The 23,980-nt window shown below is 43.7% G+C and overlaps 1 long non-coding RNA gene across 2 annotated transcripts; it reads right to left on the bottom strand.

Moving 5' to 3' along the window:
* Nucleotides 1-173: 173 nt before the first annotated feature.
* LOC148224423 (uncharacterized) lies at nucleotides 174-22,895 on the bottom strand. Of its 2 annotated transcripts, XR_015802561.1 has the most exons (5): nucleotides 22,726-22,895; nucleotides 22,285-22,314; nucleotides 10,739-10,873; nucleotides 9,104-9,159; nucleotides 174-406 (listed from the first exon to the last, which is right to left on the bottom strand). It is a non-coding gene; the product is annotated as an uncharacterized LOC148224423 (long non-coding RNA). The 2 variants fall into 2 exon arrangements; XR_015802560.1 differs by lacking the exon at nucleotides 22,726-22,895 and having other exon boundaries at nucleotides 22,285-22,364.
* Nucleotides 22,896-23,980: the final 1,085 nt, after the last annotated feature.

Here is a 23,980-nt window from a genome sequence, read left to right as displayed (position 1 = left end):
ATGAATTTTCTTCTTCTTCCTGACATACCAGGGGAAGGCCCCCTGCTGTAATATGGAAAATCTTTTATGCAAAAGAGCACAGCAACTTACAGCGCACAATCACTATGCAGGCTTCTGTTGGGGTATTTTTTCACAATTCAGCAAAGGAAAGGGAAGAAAAGGCAGCCTTAAAATCAAGTTTAAAAGTTCAAATTTTATTTTAGCGTTAGGGTATATTTATAGGTTTAGGGATCTAGTAATTAAAATGCAATAAAGCTCCTTCTAAGTATGAGCACTCCTTCTTTAAGCAATGTTGCTTTCCTGGTGATCCTGAGGCTGCAGCAGCACAGATTTTCACACAGAGCTGAAGCAAAGTGAGAGGCAGAGAGGGATGCTGAGTCCAGCAGTCAGGAACACCCCATGTTGTCTGTTTGGAAAACAAAGAAAAGGCTGTATATTTAGTATTTATACTGATATTTCTGAGCACAATGCAAATAAGAATCTGGGAAAACACAGGAAAATATCCTTCCTGTAGATTTTAAGTAAAACTGCCTTTGGAATAAATAATCTCTACTTCTTCCCACAGAAGATACTTTAACACCTTCTGGCAATAAACAAAATTCTCAAAGAGGGGGCAAATTTATCATTTGTCATTTTAAGGTCCTGGTGTGAAGTGGTATCACGGCAAATAAGCATCACTGAGATTATACACAGTGTTTCCAAATGAAAACAGGTATGGCATAAAGGCTTCTTATTTGCCAAAAATACTCTTTGGCTCACGATCACTGCTCAGCTACATGAACAACAGGTGCCAACTCTGAAGTAAGAAAAAGGCCTGCTCCTTACACAGAGGCTGGCAGTGGACACCATGGCAAATTTTCTGGGGTTTCTCAACTCAGTGCCTCTTCAGCTGAGGGAAATTGGCCAAACCTCAGGGGCACAGCAGAGCATCCCAGGCTGGCCTTGCAGACTGTGCTCGCTCAAGGAGCATCACAGGCTCCTGCCCTGGTCAGGCTGCAGACCCTGCAAAGAGAGGGAATACAGCCTACAGAGGGAAACTACACTTCCCATCAGGCATTGGCACAGCATTTCCAGATCGGGGTCACTTTCAGCTTAATTTTTTTCTGTCTTAACAAAAAATAATACCATTCTTTTCCAAGACATCTATTTACATGGCAATTTTCTTTCCAGGAAAAGCTTATACTTTGCTTCTAAAAATCTTTTTATAGTTAAGAACCCACATTTCTAATGAAAAACAGTCTCAATGAACAATCCCTTTTGAATTATTTACAAAAAAATGAATAAATATCACCGTAAGACATATTAGAAAGGAATCTTTGGCCCCTTAGGAAAAAAAGTAGCCCTTCAATAACCAATAGCTAAAATACAGCAGAACTGGTCTCAGTGAGTGCAAATCAGCTACTGATTTCAATGAACTTGTGTCAGTCTACCCCAGGTGAAGTTCTGGCCCACTGAGCTCAGAGAAACAAAATGTCACCTTTACTTTCTAAACACTCTCTCTCAAATCATATTCCCCTTGTAATAATGTGCAGCGAGTGTTTAGCTCAACATGCCTCTTATAGTTTCTGTTTGGGAGATGATTTTTCTTTTTAATTTCTCTGTCAGGCACACTTATTGAAGCGCACACGCTTTAGACAGATGCAATCTGCAAAAAAGGTTTGAAAGACAGTGATTTATTTATGAAATTCCTGGTTGAGAGGGTGAGGTAAGCCACAAAAAAAAATTAAAGCTTCTCACTAATGTAAAGCATATGTGTTATATATGTACAACATGGGGAGGGGAAAACATTTAGAATATTTGGGCACAAATTCTTCACTGCAGGATGAACTGCAATGGGAGAAAAGGGGCAGCAGGTGGAGAAGAAGCCGTAAGAACTAGTTCTGCTCAGCCTTTAATTTCACTTTGTTTCCTCAGGGCCAGAAGCATTTATTATATGGGCTTTATAAATACATCAATTTTTTGTTCTTGTGTGTTTTATGCTGTGTAGTCGACACAGCAATGAAACCTGAAGCTTCATGGTGGGAGCTTAAATTTACTAAAAGCATAAATTCACTAAAAGTCCCTGCACTAAAGTGTTTTGCTTCTAGCTAATCGCTTCTCTGTGCCAAAGTCCTTTGCTCCAGCTGGGAGATGTTTTAACTTGCAGATGTCTTCCAACCAAGTGGGCACACTGGAATCCCAGGTGTGCACCGGGGACACAATTTTTGGGCTGTGCAAGTTCGACAGCTGCCAGTGTCAGTGTCCTGGGGTAAATGTACTCTCCCTCCACAAGGCTGCTCTTCCCAGCACTGTGGAAGGTGGGAGGACTGGCAGACACAGCCCAGCAATGCCACTTTTAAGCAGCATCTTAAGAGGGATTTGTTTGTCCCAGTCTGTCTCCTACCATTGAATGCCCGTGTGGCAGAGCTGGCTGAAGAGGAGGTGCAGGTGGAAGGCATGCTCCCTTGCCATGCCAAGCCATGCATCACCAGAGATTGTCCATACTCACTGGGAAAAAAGCAATAGAAGGGCATGCATGTGGAGGGGAAAAGCATCTGTTTCATGCAGGTTGCAGCTGAAAGGTGCAGCTAAGCAGCCTGAATAATGGGAGGGAGAATGATGTAGGGAAGAGCAGCAGGAACTGGGGTTAAAGAGACTCCTCTGGAGGTTAGAGCTCGCCAGGGATATAGCCAAACATCTGTTAAAAGCACATCTCAAAAAAATAGATTTTAAAGTGTTTAACGATCCTAGCTGTAAGCAGGTGGCAATTTTTTGCAGGTTTTTCGGCTGAATTGTCATTGAGAATTGTGGAGGTGAGGTGGCAGTGGCTGAACTAGCTGGCTCAGAAAGGACAACCCCTGCACAGAGGCAGGACCATCAGACTGCTGACACTGGCAATCAGGAAATGCCAAAGCAGGGTACAACAGTGATCAGGAAGATATTGGAGCTGCCCTATATCTTACTGAGGACAGGAAAGTTAGGTGGAGTTAGGCAGTCAATAAGGTGGAGAGTGGGGCTTTGACAGAAGGTGTTCAAGGTGTGAGGTGAAAGGAAGAAATATAATGTGAAAGACCAGTCAGAATGATGATCCTAACAGGGATAATCCTAACTGGGATACATAGCCAAAGGCAGAGGCCACTCTCATCACATAAGGGGGAAAATCTGCACTCATTCTAAAATCATGTTCTGCTCCACCATCTTGTCCATCTTCCTGGTACATAGTATGGAACACAACATCAAAACCTGTGGGTACAACACCAAATCACCATCACAGAGGGCACCAGTGCCAGGATAACACAGAGCTGGCAGTGGTGAAATTAAGCCAAAAATATCCAAGGAACTGTCTAACAGTGGGCAAGCCCTTGAGTCACCCAACCTTGCTCCAGGGGTGAGGAGCAGAGTCCTTTCTGCCCTCCTAAGGGAAGAGCAGTGACTTAGGAGGCTGCCAGTAGCTCCCCAGGAGTGAAAAGGGTTAGAAAAGGAGCCCTCACCTGCAGTGTAAGAGCCATTGCTGGCAAGATCAGACTGAGAAAATTACAGTCTCAGACTGGAAAAATCATACTTGTAGCGTCTTCCCTTTCTCCCTGAGGGATGGGAGAGTTAGATGGAGGGAAAGGTGAGGAGATGCTGAGTGTTGAGAGTTGCTATGTGGATGTACGAAGGAAAAGATTACATTAATCATGGTGGGAGATGAGAAGAATTTTTGCGGTGCTCACAGAGTAAAACTGGAAAGAAAGATATGGCAAGTATTAGAGAGGATCCCAAGGGGATGGGGCTGAGGGTGGAAAAGAGATGAGAGAAGAGGCATGGAGAGATACCAGATGTAAAAGATAACAACCCAGTAGAATTTTGCCAAGAATAAAGGCTTCTGAGCCATCACTTTGAATTCACATGTCCACCCTCTACTAGTAAAACCATTAGACAGACAAGAATTAAGAGGAGAGAGATCAGTTGCCTGCAAACAGCTTGCTGAAGACATGACATTCCTGAAGAAAAATGTACACAAGCCTAAGCAGCTTACAAGAGCCAGCTATCTCACCCGGCTCACCCCCCACGAACACTATTAAATCCATGAGAATCAGAACAAGGAAATTGTCAGGGAAAGGCTGCGATTAGCCAGAGTCTCGACTAGAAAAATAGTTTATGAATTGTCATAAAAATTTAAAGCTCAACCTCACATTAGCTGCTGCAGTGTCTCTGCTCCCACCTACAGTACAGTTCGTCTCTCTATCTTCATCACTGACTGTGCCAGTACAAGGGGGAAATCTTCTGGATGTTTCCCCAAAATTAAATGCTGAAACAGCATATCATTATTTTTGATATTCAAATCTATTATTAATAAGCTATACACTACAAAAAGATTCTGAACATGACTGATACATCTCATAATTCTGACCTATTAACAGAAGTACATGAGTCTCCCTGGACCAAAAAAATAGTTGTTAAAAAAGATGAATTGCTTACTCAAATCAAAATAACATGACAGTTCCCTGAAAGATTTCAAAATAAAAGTTAATAAGTTAATGGATTCATTTTACTGCTCCTAAGACACAAACAGACAATGCAGAACAGTCATCTTCTTATTAAATAATATGAATCAACGACTCCATCATGTTTGTATTAAGCAACAGGCACGGATACTCTCTCTCTCATGGTGTATCAGGGCGAGCGTGTCAGTAAAAGGGCAGAGCCAAAGCACATTCTGAATCTTCTTTGCCGTCAGTGACCAGATACTTAAAATTTTGTCATGTACGTAAGTATTACCCTGAATGCAGGGGCAGAAGCGTCACCCCAGCTGATGCCAGCAAAACCTGCCCTATTTACAATTGCTTGTAATCCTCATGGTTTGTGTGAGGCTCACTCAGCAGCTGCCCTTTTATCTGCCGTGCAGCAGAGTGCTGGGAGCTCCCTGTGTCCCTTCTCCTAAACACCTCTCCCAGGAGAGAGAGCACTCCCCTCCAAGAATATCCAGTAGTTTCTGTTGGACTCCAGGCAAGTGTCTTGAGTCAGGCTGCTGGCTTTTCAATAGTGAAAATTAATGGAGAGGAATATCACGCTCAATGTGCACGAGAGGAAAATGTTTCTGAAATTTTTGATTTTAAAAAAGTAGTTTATTTCCATGAGTAGAATAAAAATAAAATGGCATTTCCCTGATATAAAAATAATTCTTCTGGCTTCTTACAAGTTCTGTAGCCCATAAGTATTCCTAAGGAGAGAGAAGATACTTGGAAAGATATTGCCCTTAGGGAGTGGTGGAGGGACTTTCTCCAGCCCATGGATGTCCTGTTCAGTTTTGGCTGTTTTATGTGGGCTTGATAACCAAAGTCTTTACATGCACAGGAGTTACTTTAATAGGAACGAGGCATAACAAAAAATCCTCCATTTGAAAGTGGATTGCATTGTACAGGCATAAGGGATTTCACTGCCTGCTCAGAATAGATAGATGGGAGGGTTTTAATGCGAGAAATCAGGTGGTGAAAGGACAGGAAACAAGTGACTTGTGGCTCCTGCCATTTAAGCATGAGAGAGGCATGTGAAGAGGCATTAATTTCAGCCACACTGGGCTGAAGGGTAAGGACTATTCACATAAGTAAGGCTTTGGAGGACTGGGCTTGTAAACCCCAGCTGCTTAAACAAAAGTCTGAGGCACCTTTTTTCAAGAGTACCTAAGTCTGGTTTTCTAAAGGACTTTCCCCTCTTAAGTTACTTAGGCTATATCTACCCCTTCCATGTTGGATAATAGGGGGACTGTGCCTGGGCTGGTGGGGGAGGAGGGATGAGGGGCACTGTCAGTGGATGGGGCTGTGGGCTCAGCAGGATCTCCACAGGCTGCTGGTGCAGGGCTGGATGCTCCTGCACGGGCAGGGTCCTGGGCACTGCGTGCTCTCCCACATTTTTCCTTCCCTCAGGCACCTCCAAAACCGCTGCCTTAAGCCTGCAGCAGGATTTCAGCAGAGGTCTCTTAGGCTTTAAGCAGCTTCTAACTGTATTTATGTGCTTATCCCTTGAGTAGGATAAACAGGTTAGCAATTAACTCTGGTTTTCTGACCTCTAGCTGGATAACCAGATCTCTAATTATATTTTCAGTGGCAGGGAATCTCAAGAGTTGTGTGACACTATCTGAAAGTTTCCACTCCCATGTAACATCTGCAGCTCTACGTGGAAATTGGCAGCCAAGAAATTATCGGCAAAATAGAAAGCAAATTTTTTTCCCCTCCTCAGTACTTCTGCCTCCTCAGCACTTCCAATCCTTCCTCTCTGTTGCTTGGAAAATATTTACCCTGATAGGTGATTCCTGGTATGCCAAACAGGTCCTATTGAAAACCAAAAAATTCTGAGAAGTGTTTCATTCAAAATACCAATTTTTAAAATAAATCCTTGTGGTAGACAATATTCACAGAGTCAAGAAATTAGAGGCAATGATAGGCCCCATGCCTTGATAGGTTATTTTCTATTCTTTCTCAATAGAGCATTATTTTGTGAGAGAAGGTGGTTTTTAGGGCTACAAAAATATTATTTATGAAAAAGAAAAGAAAAAAAAATAAAAATTCTAACGTAGCACTTACTTTAGAAGCACAAGTGACCTTCAGAAAGGTGATATAGTTGGAGGGACAGCTCTGGAACTGGCAGAGCACACCCAGGAACAGAGTATGTAGATGGCCTGATGCCGGGAGTTAACAGTGACAAAGCAGAGCAATTTGGAAAATCAGCTTGCTGTCATCCTGTATGCATGGAACTCTTGAAATAAAACAGTGATCTAATATAAAGGAAGTATATGGATTTACTCTGACAGCAATGCCAAGCGTTCATTCTAATCAAGTGCCACACATATTCTCACTTTAAATGGGGTAAAATAGACAGCAAATTAGCTATGTTCACATCTTCAGAATGAGTGGTCTTTGCACAAATTTTTCCACGGATTCCTACTACCTGTGCAGAAAATTCATGTTTTTTTCTGAGCCCACTTCTTACTTCACTGCCCATACAAATTATCCTTTCTGAAGACAGATGTGAAAGAACTGTTGAAGGTCTGCATCAAACCAGAAGAAAAATAAACTACTTCTTACTTACATAGAACATGGTAATTTATTGTAATAAAAGCTGGTTTGAACTCACACCACAATCACTTCCACACTTCAGGCTTCTGTGCTGCAAAGATTATTTTGGAAAGCTGTGCCAAATTTCCTTGTCATCAGAACAAATGGGCAGACACTGGTAGATTCCTTCTCAATAAGGTGGAATCTAAAGTAAGATGTGCACACCATCAAATAATAACCAACAAAAGTAAAAGCCAAGAGAAGAAAATATGGTTCACACATCAGCTGGAAAGCTAATTATACAGGTCTAGAGGACCATGACAAAGTAATTTTAGAGGGCTAATTTTGATTCTCAACACAAAAGACAGAGGTGAGCCGATTAGTTCCTGCTTAGATCTTTCCCTTCTCAGTGGCTTCCTAGTTTCTCACAATTTGTCACCAATTCTTTTCAGCAGGGGCCAGTGCATATACACACCCAGCACCAGCCAAGTCCCTATTTTGCCTGCTCTTGTGCTTCTTTCTTATGAGAAAGAAACTCATAACAAAGGTTACTCACACAGGGACTTTGGGGAAGAGATGCCTAGTGAGCCACTGCTGTTGGAAGTCATATTTCCTATATTTGTGCAGAAAGGAAACAGTGGGAATGTGTTATGGAAAGCAGGTGAGATGCATTCAAAGGGATGCACATCTGAGGTATTCAATATTCAGGGAAAGAGAAAGACAGGGAAGATCAACTGAAATTTTAATTGTCTCATCATTTAAAATAATGGACTAATTTTTCATCAAAAAATTTCAGACGACATCAGGAACAGCCTTAAGCATCCAAATAAACTTTGTGGAGGATTTACCTAGAAGTCACTGTACCCAGAACAGCTTAGCAAGGTATAAACAGCGCTGCATGAGGCCAGCCTTAGCAGAAGGACAAAAGCACCTATAAAGTTCGTGTCTACTCCTGTGTTGAGCATCCCGTCTATACAGTGCCTGCTCAGCTCACATGGCACAGCTGGAACCATGTAATTGCCCTTCTGCCTCACATGCAAACAGACACAGAGAGACAGACACATGAGGAACAAGAATACAGGAATTAAATCGTTGCAGATCACAGAATCAGGGCACAAAACACTCTGAGAGCTCTAAATAAAGGTCTAAAAGAAAAAAAAATATTATACTCTACTATTTATACCTCAGAGAACAAAAAGGTAGGGATGATTCTGTTCTTTAGATGCCTGAAAGACTCCAAGTAAATCAAGACCAAATAAGTAGGCAGGCTATTCCAAGCTGAACTTGAATGTGCAAAAAGAGTTGTTTCATGACTGAGTCTACCCTATAAGTTTGTTTTCATCCTCTATAAAATTCTTCTAGGCTAAAAAAAGACCAGACATCCTTCCTGTTTCTAAAAGTTCTGCCCTGTTTTTATTCTTGGAAGAGGTTATAAAGGCCGAATTCTGCAGCTACCTGGCCAACCACAAATACTTTTTTGTTGGTAAAGCAAAGATGGGCGATTCAGTGGTTGCAGTTGAATAGCCAGCAGTAACAGTGTATGCTCTCTGAGTGCATTCTTCTCCAAGAAACTTTGCTGTTTCCCTGTTCCTAAAGTGGAAAATAATTGTTTCATGAGAGTGTTGGCCTTTTAACAGCAAGTGATATACATACACCAATATCCAGGTAGTCTGAAAATTAATAGTATTCTCCGTGGATGTTTTACATATTTGGTTTTCCCCTCTCCAGTTTCTGTGTTAGTTTTTGCAATCCCATTAACAAATCACCTAGAAAACTAGAAGTGCTCCACACACACAGTCTTAAGTTAGTAATGAAAAGTGGCACTTGTCCATTTCCCAAAGATGCCATCTCACCTAATCGCACTTTTAATGCATAAAAAACAGTATTTCACACATTTGTGGAGGGAAATAAGACCAGTCTGTTACTGGTACCTTTTAGTTTGGTTTAGTTTGCTCAGGAAATGATGACTTAATAAGAGCCCTCCTCACAGAAAGCATGCAAGTCTGAATTAGAAGTGTGAAACTGAATTTATGAAATAACCTTGGCAGTAAATAACAGCACATCTCAAACCAGGATTCATCACACACCTAGGGAAGGTAGGGAATGGAAGTCGGCTTCATCCCACTCAGAGTATCAATCACTCCTAGGATGCAAATTCCATGAGATACAGAAAGATTACTTTACATAAACTGCAGAAGGTATTTGAATCAATGCAATAAAAGCTTCAGCACAGCATTGTACAGCCTACGAGTGTCCCTATGAACACACGTTTTTCATCATTTTACATATGAACACAAGTATGGTGTGTAGACAGATGAACTAGCCTGTAGCTGCAGACATACTACACTTCATTCAAACATTTATTCAAAGTTTTCAGTAATGAGTGTTGGCTCTTCATCAGAAGCAGCCTCACCTTCCTTCAATTAGCAGAAAAAGGCTTGTGACCTTCACTCAGGGTAGGTCTTCCACCCTAAATGTATTTCGAGGGCTCTGCTTCTTTCTGACAGGCTCTGGCATTTCTGAGTGATGCCCAAAGGAGGCTCAGCCAGCAGGAAACACAGCGCCAGTCGTGTGTCTACCATCCTGGCTGGGACTGCTGCTTTGGAAGTGTTCCCTGGGCACAGAGATCCCTCCATGGGCTGCAGCTCTCCACAGGCCTGCCTCTGTCTACTCCAGTATAGGCACCCAAAGGAAACACCTGCATTTCCAAGCAGCCCAGAATCCAGTAGCAAAGCTGTCCTGAAAATCCAGGCTCTGAGTGAGATTTGTACATTAAAGTCAAATTCTTTTAAAACACCAGTCCCAAGGGGTTGGCCAAACCCTTCTAAACCCAGTCCTTAGTGGCCATGGTGGGTGCCAGGGAAGAGGGAGCCAGCACAGCACAGTCAGTCCAGACAGCCACTGCTCCCTGTGGTCTGTGTGGCAGCTCAGATTTAGCCAGGCATTTTGCTGGCAAGGCAAACACCACAGCCAGAAGGAGACAGAATGTCTTATTTTTAACTTCTACTACACAATACAATACTTAGGTTCCATTTGCTGCACATTCAGTCTCCTAAATACTCTGATATTTGGTAAAACTGTATCACAGTAAATCCCTGTACCTTGTATATTGCAAGGGATTTCTGACACCAAGATACCTTAGGAAAAAAAGAAAGATGTTTGTGAAAAGCACAGTAGAAAAAAAATGAAGGTTGCTTCTCTGTTCTCATGGCTTTTTGCTGTCATCAAAGAAGTATAAACACATAAACATAAAAACATAAATTTTATAGCTCATTTTGTATGTTTTTTATATATTAAAGAAAACTTTTGCCCTCAGTTTCTTATTTTATTCCTTTTAAAAAGAGACTAATATAAAAAATCTTAAAATTAGGCATTCCACTGCCACTTCTTTTCTATTGCACTATTTATTACCTCTTGGAAACTGCAGAAGAGGGATGCAAGTGACACTTTATTCCATAAGTCTTTGGGTCAAACTCAGTTCCCTACCAAGCTGATCAGATTTCCTTTTTTTAATTTTGGCAAGGGCTAGATATAACACATCTTCATATTAGATTTTGCAATATAATCCTTGTTACCTAAGCCCACCTACACCTGTCAGCATACGGCTTTCAATTTTTCTTGTAATTTCTTTCTTTTCTTTCTTTTTTTTTTTTTTCTTAAGATTCACACATAGAATCCCCATTCTAACTGATATATAAAACATCAGGGCAAAAGATAATAACCTTGTTTGCAGTAGTTTTGCAAAGCCTGAGAGGAAGCATGGGGCCAGAAAGCTGGGAAGGTCCAGGTCCTGCAGTCACATCCAGAGTTAATTGAAGTCACTGCCAGCCTCGGTATAATAGAGCTGGAAGAAGTCTCTATTCAGAAAGAAAGGGGAAAAAAAACCCAACAAAACCAAAAGAACCCACACTTTAAAGATGTGCTTAATTCAGGGCACATCAGATCACCAGCATCATCCACCTGCTGGAAATCAGGCCCACACATAAACCTTGAGAGCAGAGCAGCTCCCGTTGCTATTACATTTCCATTCAGGGGGGCTGGGGAGGGTATGTGGAGGCTGCACCCCAGAGCACAACTGCAACATTCATAACAGCCTTCATTCACTCCTCTGCAATAATTCTTCTTCCTATATTCAACAGAATAGCTGTTTAATATTTGCTTCTAGGTAATTAATTTTGGAAACGCTCTTCATTAAAATTGAGCAGATCACCATGTGTTCTGCATGTACTGCAGGCACCCAGGTAACCTGGGGCTTATGCTGAACAAAGTTAGAGACAGAGGAGCCAGGGTTAGGATGGAGAGAATGCAGATTTGTAAGATTGTTTTTAAAGTGTGAATGAACTGACAAACCTAATTTTGCTCGGTGCAGCAATGGCTCATCTCTACTTAAAAATTAGTAGATGCAGAATAGTGTTGAATATTCAGTATGCAACCAAGACTTCGGTCTTTGCTGTGCCCTCAGTGGAAATTATTAAGTTTATAAGTCCAGAAAAATACTAAACCTCTGTTCCCACGAGTTACGTTCACTCTGCCCACCTTAAATTGTCATTTTGGAGCTTGACTGAAAAGTGATTGAGAAGGAGGAGACAAACAGCCATCAAACCAGGGCCCTGGCTATAAGGCTCCTTCAGCTGCTCCTTGCCCATTCTCATGGACACGTTGGACCATCAGAAACTTCTCCATCCTATTCCAGCAACCTCATATATCTTAGAGGACCAGGAAGGTCAGGGTGAGCACCAGCCGTCATGACAGGGAACAATACTGTGTTAACCAGTGCCCATGGCTCATCTACACATTAGAAGTTTGGGAATACCCAATGAGGATAACTCACTTCACAGTGATGTTCTCTATGCTTCCCAACAAATTTAAAAGGTGATGCTTTCTTTCACTTCCAGCCAGAAAACTGAGTATAATAAGCTTGTGTTCCAGCAAATAACAGGTCAGATATCCTATCCTGATGAGGGTTAGTAGTGTTCCACTCACATTATAAGGGAGGCTTTGGAATAAAAATAATACACACACAACATCTAGTTATTATCTATCATTGCCATATAGAATTAAAACCTAAAAATAATTTGGTCATTTTATCAGTTCCTCCCAAGAAGTCACTCCACTTTGGATGTCCAGTCTTAGTCAACTGAGACCACAAATGTAATCACACAAGCACATTTTGATTCATATACACAAGAAAAGAAACTTAATTCTGACATTCTGTAACTTTTCAAGGCTCAATTATTCAACCTTCATACCCCTCAAACAGATGGAGTTCAGGAGGAGGAAAACTTTATGACTTGTTTTAAAATAAATGTATCACTGGGTAGGAGAATTAAGTCCTCCACTCACAATTAAGTCTGTGACATCATGCATTGCTTGAAATAATGGCTGTAACAGGCTGTTATCTGTGAAGTGCTGCTCACCAGAGGTGTATTAGAGCATGGGAGAATGTTCAAGACCACTGCATCCACTGCTACTTGCAAGTCAGAACACAAATGCAGAGAGAGGGCACCCTTGGATCCTGCTGTAGACCCCTTAGGGAGCTACACACCCTTTGGCCTCTTTCCCTCAATCCCCCTTCAGCACCACATTCTGTCCTATTTTGGGCCCTGATATTTCCCTCATCCTCTTAATTTCATCCTGATCTTCCACCTTCCTCCTCTTTTCCCTTGTGTGAACCCCATTCTCCCACCATCTTTCCACACTTCTGGTGTTTCTCCCCCTCCCAGCACTCCTGCCTCCTCCCATAAGATGAAACACATAAGATCACAAGAGAGCAACTCTTACTGGCTATTCCCCTACCCAGAAACACAGAAATATAAAGTCATCACTAAGTGGGGGTTGCAGGGAAGACCTCCCCCAACCCACTCTCTTGGGATCTCTTTCTCCATCCAGACCCTGGTCATGCCCAGGTGAGGGAAGAATCTGAAGTCTATTAAAGGTACCTAGAGCCTGCTATGACTGTGTCTGGCCCAGGATAAACAACCAGCTGTAAACTCACATTTTCAGAAATATCAGAGTTTGGTTAAAGGCAAAATTCTGCACTTTTGCACCAAATCTTGATGTGCTAGACTTTCACAATGAAATAATAGTGATAATTTTTTTAGGATGTTCAAGTATATCAGTTTCCCTTAATTTCTTTCTCTGAAACCATGGAACCATGAAACTGGCTGCTTCCAGGGTAGTTTGCCTTGAGTCAGAGACTAGCCAGAAAAAGCTCTTTAATTTTTATGAGTTTGACAGAGCTATAAACAATACTGCCAGTCCTGAGCATTAAGAAAGTACAAATCAGGCCATGCACAAAAAGCCTCATAGATTAGCTGTAAAAATGAGTTGTTTGTTTGTTTTTTTTAAATACCAGTAAAAGCAGACACCTGTCGTTGAGGTGCTTTAGCTTTCTCATTGCATTTGGAAGGCTCCCCATGCAAACTTTGCAACTTTGCAAACTCAAGAAGCTTTTCTTTTGAAATGAAAGATAGGCTGCTTATATTTTCACTTGTCTCCTGGATCTTGATCTGGATGAAAACATCAAGCACTGAAACACTCAAATCAAGACAGATGGCACAACTATATAAGCAAGAGGAAGCAGAATTTCATGATGAAAAGCATCAAGGAACATATCTATAGGTGATAGCACCAGTGTGTCTATCAAGCTCCCCATATCTCTTATGATAAAATTCCAGCCAATGAATCTCAACTCTGTGCTTAGTTATGTGCTCCTTTCCAGTGCTTTGGATAAGATTTCACAGCATGACAAAAAAAGGGATTTAGGGGTAGCAGCACACAGTACAGTAAGAAGTTCAGCTTCTTGACCCCATATTCTCCTTTCCTTGCATCATGTCTATTTTCCTTCCTAAAGTCATGATAAAAAAGAGCTTCAACACTTCTAAACCAGCAGCAAACCTAACAAGCCTCAGTAAAGTACAGAGGACTATGGCTGAGACAGCAGCTTGCATGAGCAATGCTTGAGAGGGGTCAGACTCTTTTGGGAGCTCCCTGGCACCTCAGACTACAGTGGGGAGAAGAAGCACACCCCTGTCTACTACGTTTACAAGAAAGGATGCTGAAAAGCTTGCTGAAAAAACTCATTCCAGAGATGCCACGTTTGGCTGCCCTGGGAAGCAGAGTGAAACTCCGTGGAAGACGGACTCCATGGGAGAGGGAAGAAGGGATGTCTCCTGGGCATGCCCCTCCACAGTCCTACCCTCCACCACACTGGCTGCTTAGGGCACTTCTGCCTCTCTGAATCTTTTCCCAGAAAGTAAACCTTTGCATAGCACTGTATGTGCTGACTTGATACCTCAGAGATTTGTTGAGAGAAAAAACAGATATGAAAATAGCAAGTAAGTGGATGCTTGTTCCTGTACTCCAATATTCCTGTAGCTTCCAGAAGAGTTTCCTCAACCTGTACCTAACCCCTTTTTAAATGGCACACTGACGTTGGCTCCTGCAATGCAAGGATGTTGCTAACATATCCAGAACTTCCTGGGACATGTTTGTGTAGAACTGATAGCACTGTCAGCAAGATATGAGGCAACAGTCCAATAATAAACTGGGCTACATGGGCACAGAGATGGAAAAAAGATGCAAAAAAAAGTAGAAGGCAAGAATCCCAAAACTTCTTATTTTTGAAAAGGGGAACATTTCAAAGTGAGTATCAGGCACCTGTTGTTATGTGCCAATGGGGAAATCTTTCCACCAGATCCACAGGGCAGGTCTGAGATAAGCAGCTGGAGAATGATAAGTTATCTCTGTTGCGATTCAGGAAATATAGATGCTTCAGATGCTAATGGTGTGTCAGCAGGGAACCCGACACATGGTGGATTGGGGTTAAGTAAGCCTAGGAAGGTGTTTATTCATGTATAACATTTGCAGAGAAGGTGACTCCCTACCTCGCTCCTGGCTGCCCAGAGAAACTGCTTATAACCAGAAATATGCTCAGAGAAGTCAAGCAGAAAGGTCAGGCGGGGCGAGAGGTGAATCCCAGCCATGACAGCCCTCCCGTGAGCACTGACACTCCCCAGCTCCACACACGTCCTGGGAAGGGGACAGGGGTTGTCCACGGGCCCCGGCCAGCCACAGCACCTGGGCATAACCCAGCCGGGCTCTGGTGCCAGTGCCGGTGCTGGCACAGAGGATCCTGCCAGCACCGAGGGGCCAGGACGTGCTGCAGCTTGGAAGAATCAGAGGTCACTTGTGCATCCTTTGGCACTGAGCTGGATCGACTGTAGCTAAACCATTCCCAGCAGACATTTGTCCAATCTATTTTCAAAATCCTCCCACTGTCACTCTAGGCAATCTATTCTTGTGCTTTCCAACTGAAAGTTAGAAAGCTGTTCTTAATGTCTAATCTAAATCATAAGTCAACTTTAAAAATGACGAGTATGGTTAAAAGTTTCAAGATTTTTCCTAATAATAAATGTGGTTTTCATTTTATTTCTCTGTTGGTTGCTGCACATTCAGGGTACTTTCAAATCACTTTTTAAAACATCCCTCTAGAATCATGATGTATAGAAACCATATTTATTATTTTTCACAAGAGCTGAGATTGTCATTTAATTGCATAAATCCAAGTGTAGGAGATTTAAGAAGGAAAAAAATTCAATAAAGTCCTGAGAGAGATGCCAACGCTTAATTTAGCTGTAAAAGGTTTTGGGGGACTTTTTTATCTGTATGCCTCACAGACCCGTTGCCCAAAAATGTTCTGAAGTGACAGCAATGTCAAGCAGAAAAGACATCTCACCCATAACTAATAGAGGAAAATATCTCCAATGTGGGAGACATATATTCCTGTGTGTATGCATACATATTCCTTCATTCACCACTCATCAAAATCCCTTCTAACTATCCCAATCATGTGAACACTGTCTTTCAGTAGATTCTTTGCAAGATCCCATTCAAACCACTTAATAGCAAGGGAAGTAGTTTCCTCCTGCCTCACCAAAGATGAACCCTTAGAAAACTGCCACTTTGCTCTGGTGCTTGAATTTGAAAACATTACTCGAAAAAACCTGGACTCACTTTCTGATTCAAGCTTTCTAAAAGTGCAGCCTAAGGTTGCTACCAATCCTGATTCAAATGCAGAAACACAACAAAAACACAAATAGGAGCTGTGATCTTTAATATCAACAGCACCAGATATGAAGGAAAACTACACTGGCTCAACTTTCTAGATACACATGGCTGAGCACTGATTCATCCCTGGAGACAAACATGCTCAAAATTTACATCCTCAAAGCTTGTTATTTATCACTGGAAATGCCTAGCTTTTTAACTAGGGTGTCACATTAATTTTGCTTAACTTTAGCATCCGTGGCATAGTCAGCTGTATCTGAGCGAGTTACCCTAGGCACTGCACTTCCTCCCAGAGCAGACACAGAGGCTCAGCAGATGAGCTGTGCCTCCCCTCGGCTGCCCCTGCACGGCAGACGACTGAAGTTAGGAGATATTATCATCACCCTCACTGCCTACATCCTTGTCTCCAGAACTACCCGGGGAAGAGAAGAGAGCAATTCCTGGTAAGAGTCAAGCACCTGTCTCTGCTCACCATTTCCTATCAGCAGGCTCAAGCCAGCCAGTACGCCCTTCTCAAGGTGCCCACTTATCAGGATTGTAATTGCGATAACTTGGAATGCACTTGCAGGCTGAGAATTCCTTTGGAAAGCCAGGTATATAAAATTAGGTATTGCAACCCTGAGTTTCAGTCTCCCTCTAGGTGTCTAGCCTGAAGTGCATTGCTATTCTCTTTTCTGTTTCTTCAGCAAACACAAGGGAGGAAAGGGGGCTTTTGGGTGTCCTAAGCGGTTTAAATTTTGCTTTTACCACATCACACCAGACTTATTTGTAGGATGTGCCTTTTTCTTTATGGGTATAATACACTACCTACAAATTACATTCAAATCAAGAAGCAGTGTCTATGGTCTTGCCTTTTGCAGACCAAGATGATAAATACAAATGAAACATAAATACCAATGAAAGGTCCAGGACTGTATACTCCTAGAAAAGAGGAACAACCATTCATACTCATTGTGTCAACCATGCACTTAGAATGTGAAGGCATGTAATTTCCAAACGGCCCCAGTTTCCACCTTCAGCATGCCTACAGGTCAAATAGCATCAAGCTGGGTGATCTCAGCCATGTCTGGAAGAGATAGCTCTGTTATTCTGTGTACTGCGTCTGAAGCGAGTCCCTTTCAATCTGTTCCCCACTTCCTCGACTTTTTCTTTGCTCCACTGTAGATTAAAATCTACAAGATGTAAATTTTTGTCCTCATTCCCAAAGTGTTGTGTGACAGTAGAAAATCTGGGCCTTGTTGATGCAATCTAGCAACATTTTAACCAAAAATGTTTAACTGGAAGTATCGCACAATTATAACAAGAGGCAGCTCTTCCATTCCCACCTGTAATGACCAGGATGCATTCAGATAGGAGGCAAAGAAAACAGTGAGGTGTTCAGCTCCTATACTTAAAACCAAAGCAGGCAGATTTTTTAATGAATGCATTCATTTTTTGTCAGCAGCCATGAATACGGACTTCTTTCAAAATAGTGTATGATCACTGGATGTTGACCAAGCTTTTCTGGATAGTTACTGAATAAATACCTTTGTATAGTATAAAAAATGACTATAAGAAAAATAAAGAAAGGAAATAATGGGGGAGGAGTACAAGAAGCGCTGCAAGAAATTTGTGAGAGCTTGTAGAAGCCACCACACCAAATTGCCCTTGAGTAGTCCAGCCTAACCATGTTTCACCATCCCAAAAGGTTTGAACCAGCAATGCCATAATTCTGGAGCAAAAGTACTAAATCAGAGACCCTTTTGGCGGGATGAAGATCTTTTATTTTGAGCAGAGAGCAGGTTGTCATGAAGCCATGGCAGGGAAAACACACTGACACGGGGTCCCCCAGGATTACTGGTGCCAAACACAGAAGCTACTGTCAGCTCACAAAATGCTTTACTGACATGCCAAAGATAAAAATTCTGTATTGCCAACCACCCCTACCACACATCCCAAAACGTGCCATATGGCCGAAAGTACGACAATGGATTTTGCCATTCCTCGGGTTTGGGTGTGAATTGACAATGAGTCTAACATATAAATTACATCATCTTTTAACTTTTTGTGATATATAACATCAGACAGCTTTGTCTGGGACAATCCATCATGAAGTAGTCTTGTTGACATTCCGGATTCTCTCTTCTGACCTTGTCCTTTCAGCACAAGCATAATTGTGCTTATGATAATTTTATTCCCAGTTAGGCAGTGATTTTGCACACCTTTGAGTTACAGAATAACTAAGAAGCCAGTTCTCAGTACGACTGCTGAAACAAGGCACCTTGAACCAATTTATGCTGAAGCGCAGTCCGGTAGTGTAGCAGTAAATAAAAGTGGATAAACTCACCTCTCTCAGTGCACATAAGTAGGTTAACTCTTTAGTCCTTTTACTGTTGACTATACCACAGGTGTGCTCTCAGCTGGGGGCTCCCCACTGAGGAAACACCAACCATATGTTTGCACAGCAGAAAGTGGACGGGGGGAGATGTACGACCCACTCTTCACGGTATGAAGGGTCTAGCAGGAAAAGGAAAGGGATCCAGGCTCATTTCTGCCACCCAGCTCACGTGCAGAGAGACTCCCATTTCAGCTACAGAGCTCTAGGCTCAGTTATCATCACTAATTTTTAGGTACTTGCATATCATCATGGGGATTTAGGGATTTTTTTTTTAGAAATGTAACACTTCAGCAATCATCCAGGGTGATGGGCAAATCTTTTTTGTTGAAGAATCGACTGTTCAGTGTCACTTTAGTGGGAATATACAATTATTATGGTACATGAATTATTTGAGCTGTTCTCTATGAAGACTGATTGCCTTTCATGGGCTGTGTGTGGGAGCAGCAGAGAAACCCCTGCTGTTCCAACTGGTGTCAGCACCCCCAGACAGTCAAGCATAGCTGCAGAAGTGCAACTGTCACGTCACCTGTAGCAGTGCCTGAGTCATGGTCCCTGCCCACCCTGCACTCAAAGCAAGGGAGTGATTTAGCTTGTTTCTAACCACTGGATTTACACAAATGTGAGAAAAATAAGTTAGACTGCAAATACTCAAAATTAAACTTTAAGCTGTCACTTACCATAGCAGAGAGAAAGGGGCATCCCACCACATCCCCTGCATTTTCAGGGGAGAAATGGTTATGTCAGCTGTAGCCTCCTCTCATTATGAAACTTGTAGACCAATTATTAGATTGTTCTAACAAATAGGCTATTGCACTCCCACTGTGATAACTTGGTAACCAGAGGAGTGTGAGTGTGTTTTAGTTGGAGACAGCTACCACCCAGTCACTTCTGTCCTCTTCAATACTACTGAAGCTGACAGGAGGATATGGAAGAACACATATCAGCTTGACCAGAGGCAAAAAGTAAGTTCCTACAGAACCAGTTGTTCTAAAGCTGGAAAGAGTGGCAAACAGTGGGAGCTCTGCAGGCTGCTACTTTTTTAGCTGCTTGCCACAATATTCTTTTATGTAGTTTCTGGATCTGCTTTCATTATATGTGTTTTTCAACTGTTTCTGGTGGAGGTTCTTTTTACTGGAGTGTGGATATGTTGCTGAAGATGCTGTTCAAGTTTGCAGACTGTTTGTGTGCAACAAGCTAACTTTTACTGCCCTCAGTGCATCTGGTCCCTTGTCTATCCAGCTTTATTTGCCATCAAATTTGAAATAAAAGTATTTGTTATTTAGTGGAAAGATTAACTTCCTGGGGAAAAATTACTGTTTTTAGCATTGGTCTGACTGCATGGCCTAGGCTTCAGACCTGAAGGAGAGGTGCTTCTGGAGATCAGGGCTGAAGAACAAGACAATTTACTCTTATCTCTTCCACAGCCTCCTCACCTACTCCATTTCTCGAAGCTGTTACTTAACATAGCATTAAACATAAATGGTTATCAATCCAGTCCAGAAAGCGGGCAAGAGACATTAATAGACAGGAAATGGATGTTTTTGACAAATGCTGAAGCTCATGGAGAGCAGTAACACTGCAATAACAGAAACTGAGTTTCAATTGAGTTGAAAAAGCAATTATCTGGTAATATAGAATGAAGTGAGAACAAGGAAACATTTTATGATGTTATGATTCCTCTTCCTCACAGTTTTTCGAGGTGAATAGGGGGCTGCTATGACTTTTGCATTTAACCATGAGGCTACCAAAGGCCATCTCAGCTCTGCTGTACAGTTGCTCTCCCAAAACAGCCTCGGGGTAGTAGTAGCCTCCGTTTGTCTTAGTCTGGCTTCCTTGGACTTTTCTTCGGGAATTTTCCTGGAGGCTCAGCACAAAGGCAGAGCCATCGAGGCACAACCAGTATCCCACCACCAGGCTGGGGATACTGCCTGGAGGACGGAGTCGACAGGGTCCCCTGCCCCCGGCATCCTCCGCCCCGCGGGTGAGCATCCCCCCCCCCCCCCCCGCCCCCGGCCACACGCTCCCGCCTCTCCTTTTTTTTTTTTTTTTTTTGTCCTAATTTATTTTTCCCCTGGAGAAGTCGAGGTTAAAACCCTGAAACCCGAAGCCCTGAAACCGAGCTGCTTGGCCCCGCCGGTGGCACGGTCCGGCCGCACACGCCCGTGTCCGCTCCGTGGCCCGGGCGCCGTCGGGATGGGAAGGGAGGCGGGGAGTGGGGAGGGGACGGGAGCGCAAGCTGCGGGCTGCTGCCTGGGGTGACCGTGACCCGTGGGGTATGCGTGGGTGACCGCGGGGCTGGACGGGTGAAGGAGCAGGGGAGAGGGCGTTTCTCACGGGCGGGAAAAGGCAGGATCCCGTATGCCTGCGTGGGGGAGGGAGGGAAAACCGCTGAGGTTTTATTCTTGAGAGAAGCAATTAAACTCAAATTAGTTGCACTCATGAGGTGGGAAGATAGCCCCGTCTCTGTGTCCTTACTCCTCGGGGTGGCCGAAGGGGACAGCCGCTGGGGCAGCGCGGGTGCCCGGGCCGCTGCTCAAAGCATCCCGGGCGGCGGGCGAGGCGCTCCCGCGTCTCCCTCCGCACCCGCGCACCCCCGGCGCTCCCCGCCCCGCCCGGCCTCGCCTCGCCGCCACATCCGGGGCCGTGGGTGAGGGAAATTCAAGTTAAAGGAGGGCTGACCCAGAGCTGCTCCCCGATCCCAGCCTGCGGTGAACCCCCGGGGTTCGGTCTCCCGAACCGGGAGCTCTCTGTGAGGCCGCCGGCTGCCGAAGACCGAACAAGTCCGGTCTCCCTAGCCTGCATTTTAATCCTGAAATCTGGAAATGGAAATTGTTTGATGTATGAGGAGACGTTATCTAATTAGGGCGTAAGAAATTTAATCTTTCCAGCAGGCAGGTCATATAATTAATGTTAATTTAACGCTCAAATTCTCAGTCATTAATTTTTATTCTCTTAAATGTAGTTTGGCAGGGCCCCCTGATCCATGGCAATGGATTTTACTGAATGTAAGAGCACACTTGGTCTTTGGAGTGAATTACTGCAGCCCTTCCTATCCCAATAACAAGATCACATCATGTATGCATTATTAAGCCATGTAATTGAATGGTCCATAGTTTGCATATCAGACTATTAAAGTAATGTGTTTTGCTTTTCTTCCAACACGTAATGTTAAAGCCTTTGCGAATATTTGGTGATTCTGATAATTATCACTAAATTACTACAAATGTTCTCTTCATTAACGTGATTTCTCTCAAGCATTTTTTTAAAAATGTCAATAATACATTAAGTGGTGGCTTGTAAAGTGTTTTTTAAAATAAAACTTGTCAACTACAATTCGAAAATTAGAAAAGAAAGAAAGAAAGAAAGAAAGAAAGAAAGAAAGAAAGAAAGAAAGAAAGAAAGAAAGAAAGAAAGAAAGAAAGAAAGAAAGAAAGAAAGAAAGAAAGAAAGAAAGAAAGAAAGAAAGAAAGAAAGAAAGAAAGAAAGAAAGAAAGAAAGAAAGAAAGAAAGAAAGAAAGAAAGAAAGAAAGAAAGAAAGAAAGAAAGAAAGAAAGAGAAAAGAATTTATAGTTGCACGGAAAGAAAACAATTCTCCTCTAAGATTGGAAAAGACGACTTCCCTTTTTCCCCTATTTCAGATAAGTGACTATACACCTTAAAAGTTTCACTTCATCTGGAGCAAAAGTGCATGCAATCTAAAGAACTGTCGATTGCAGATGATACAGAACAGATGGAGGAACAAAGTTGGAGCTTTTCCCTTTACAGGGAATAGACGGGGACATAGGCAGACAGACAGAGAGATTGATTTGAAAAGATACTGACCTCTCTCCTTCAGCTGCAATTTAACTTGTCCTGGGAGAAAAAAAAATACAAAAAAAAATACAAAAAAGCCCCTCACAAGTGAGACCTGCCTCCTCCCCTGTCGGCCTCCTGCCTCACCCCGCCCCAAGTTCGCGCTGTCATCTGAACAAACTGCTGCGCCGATCTCAGAAGGTGAATAATTCTCAATTAACTAAGTAACTAACTTTCTTTGTGCAATCTTGAGTCACTCACTTAACTAAATCTTAAGCCTTCGAGACCGTTCATTATTGCCTTCCCTCGCCACACTATTTTCAAAGTTCAATAGCAAGGCAACAAAAAACACTGCTGCAAAATAAGAGTCTCTTTTAAAATTAAAGAGCTGCTCATTTGCATCGGAAGAAGTTTTTTCCCCTGCTTTGAATTATTTAGGCACCAAAAAAAATAAAATAAAATAAAGGACACCTCATAAAGCCTCCCGCAGTTCGTGTCAGGATCAGTGTCACGGATGGTCTGCGGGGTGCGAAGCCACTGTGACCAAGTGGGTAGGCGCTAGATCAGGTGTGCTGTTGGGCTGTGGATTCGGGGCACCCCTCCGCGCTGGGAGGCTGCTGCTCCGCACCAGCAGCGCTCGGACCCCGCCGGGCCGGGCGGCGGAGGGTGCGCTGCGGCGGGCGCGGGATGGGGCGGCCGCCCCGCGGGGCCGGGACCGGGACCTGGGCCGGGGCCGGGAGCGGGGCCGTGGAGGCTCCTCTCGCCACCGGGAACCCGGGTCGGCTCGCAGCCCGCTCTTATTTTGGTTGGGAGAGGGCAGCGCTGCTGGCTGGAGCCCGGCGAGCGAAGGGAGGCGAACTGTGCTCCTCTGTTTGGTTTAGGGTCGGGTATTTTTTTCTTTCCCTCTCCCTCCTCTCTCTCTCCCCTTCCCTCCTCACTATAGCAACCAACGCCAGCCTGACAAAAATGCACCCTCTGTGGACAATGGCCCAGCCTTCCTGCTCGCCTCGCTCCTCTTCTTCCTCGCCAAGCCAAAGAAAGTTTCCAGCCCCCCCAGCCCGTTCTCGCCTCTTCTCCCGATGCAGGCTCCTGTGCAAATCCGCCTGGACTGTGCCGACCCCTACGTGGGAGGCTGAGAGCGGGGGAGACACAGAAGTCGCCCCCCAGCCGGGGCCTCGATTCCTTAACCAGCCTTGACAGCGGGCTGGCAGAACGCCCCTGGGCCACCGCCAGCCCCGCGTCCGTGTGCGGGGCCGCCCTGCGCGGCCAGGGCCGCAGCGGTGCTGCCCGGTGCCCCAGCGGGGCTCAGCTCCCGGCTCCCGGGCTCGCCTCTTTTCTGGCGAAAAACACCATCCCCAGCCTGGAGCGCTCAGCACCGAGGGGACCGAGTGGGGCAGTAGCGACCGAGAGCCCTCAAAGAGGACTCCTCTCAGAGTAATGAGCGGGAGTCGTGCCCAAAAGTGCCCCGAAAGCTGTAAGAGGGGAGGGAGGATCACGTCGCCCGGTGAAGCAGGGACACCATTTATCTGAGCTCTTTCCTCCCTTGTCTGCTTGTCTCCATCAAGCGTGAGCATTGACAAAATAAACAAAAAAGCAACCGTTAGCATTTTCAGAGGAAGCTGGGCACTTTTTTTCTTTTATCTTTTTTTTTTTCTTTCTTTCTTTTTTTTTTCGCCCCCTAAAATCTGTTGCTGTGCTTCATCCTGCGCAATTCTCCGGAGAGAGC

This window comes from Sturnus vulgaris, chromosome 3 (assembly GCF_052056855.1).
Source record: "Sturnus vulgaris isolate bStuVul1 chromosome 3, bStuVul1.hap1, whole genome shotgun sequence".
Lineage (NCBI taxonomy): Eukaryota > Metazoa > Chordata > Aves > Passeriformes > Sturnidae > Sturnus > Sturnus vulgaris.
The sequence above is the reverse complement of the archived record's forward strand: the minus strand, read 5'-3'. Positions and strand labels throughout refer to the sequence as shown.